The 1,263-nt window shown below is 40.8% G+C and overlaps 1 pseudogene; it reads right to left on the bottom strand.

The window, feature by feature from the left end:
- Positions 1–71: 71 nt before the first annotated feature.
- On the bottom strand, positions 72–899 carry LOC107756331 (junctional adhesion molecule-like; annotated as a pseudogene).
- Positions 900–1,263: the final 364 nt, after the last annotated feature.

Genomic DNA, 1,263 nt, shown 5'->3' with positions numbered 1-1,263 from the left:
CTATCCATTTTTCAGAGAACACAGCCCTTTTCTTCTACACTTTTTAAATTATGCTTATATCCATAACTCACCCAGTCTCTCCAGTACCACAGTTGCATTGGCTGAAAGTCAGTTGCACCAGTTCTGCAGTTGCATATGCTGAAAGTCCTCCAGCAAACACTTGACACGTGTAAACTCCTTTATCCTCAGTTCTGACACTCTTCAGTCTGAGAGAGAAGTTTCCTTTGGGGATTTCAGCAGTGAAGAACTCAACTCTGTCTCTGTATCACTCATCTGATGAATCTGAGAAAGTCTTATTGTTTTGGTAGAGCAGAACAAGAATATCTTCATCTGTTTTCTTCCATGAAACCTCTTCAATGTGTTCAGGTGTGATGTGAGAGTCTACAGAGCAGTTCAGAGTGACGTCCTCACCCACAGACGCAGATATGGACTCATCTGATCGTGATACTAGCAAACGCTCTGAAAGAACAAACAGTGTAAACACCACAGCATGAAATATATAGTACAAAGTTCAGTTATAATACTTCTATAGATTTATTTTAGTTGTTACTTACCAACATATTTTATTTGAACCACAGTTTCACCAGACTCTTGCTGACTGTAGACTCTACATGTGTATCGTCCCTCATCTTCAGCTCTCAGATTGTCCAGACGGAGGGAGAAGTTTCCATGTTGAATCTGATCAGTAAAGAAATGAGCTCTATCATGATAATCCTGCTGCTGGACCTCTGATCGACTCTCACCATCCAGAAACAGATGAACCAGAGCCTCTGAGTCTGTTCTTCTCCATTCCACCTCCAGATCCTCCATTAGTAAGAGCGTATCAACATAACGGAGCAAAACCACTGAAGATCCCAGAGGAGCAACCAGAGGACCAGAAGAACCATGAACAATCAACCCTGAAACAACAGAGAGAGAGAGAGATTATTTCAAATCTTTTATTAATTTTTTTAGCACAGGGAGAAAAACAAGGAAAGGTGGTGCTCATCTTAAGTGTCTAGTGAGTTAACCAGCATAATCCTAGAAGGGGTGCCAGAGATTGTCAAAGGTCCTTAAAGAACCAGTGCCAATACTGACCGACATGCCAAAAATCACCAGAAGTGAATTTGGGTCGAGATCTATGTCAAAGGTGCCATTCAGAGTTTAGCCATCAAATAATTTAGAACATTTCTACAACATATGAATGAGTTCCACTGGTGATGCTTGCACTGATTACATGCATCACTAACAGAAGGGTATATTTAGCATGTTTAGCATTAGCAT

Source organism: Sinocyclocheilus rhinocerous, unplaced genomic scaffold (assembly GCF_001515625.1).
Source record: "Sinocyclocheilus rhinocerous isolate Xijiao unplaced genomic scaffold, SAMN03320098_v1.1 scaffold12145, whole genome shotgun sequence".
In the NCBI taxonomy this organism is placed as follows: Eukaryota; Metazoa; Chordata; class Actinopteri; order Cypriniformes; family Cyprinidae; genus Sinocyclocheilus; species Sinocyclocheilus rhinocerous.
The sequence above is the reverse complement of the archived record's forward strand: the minus strand, read 5'-3'. Positions and strand labels throughout refer to the sequence as shown.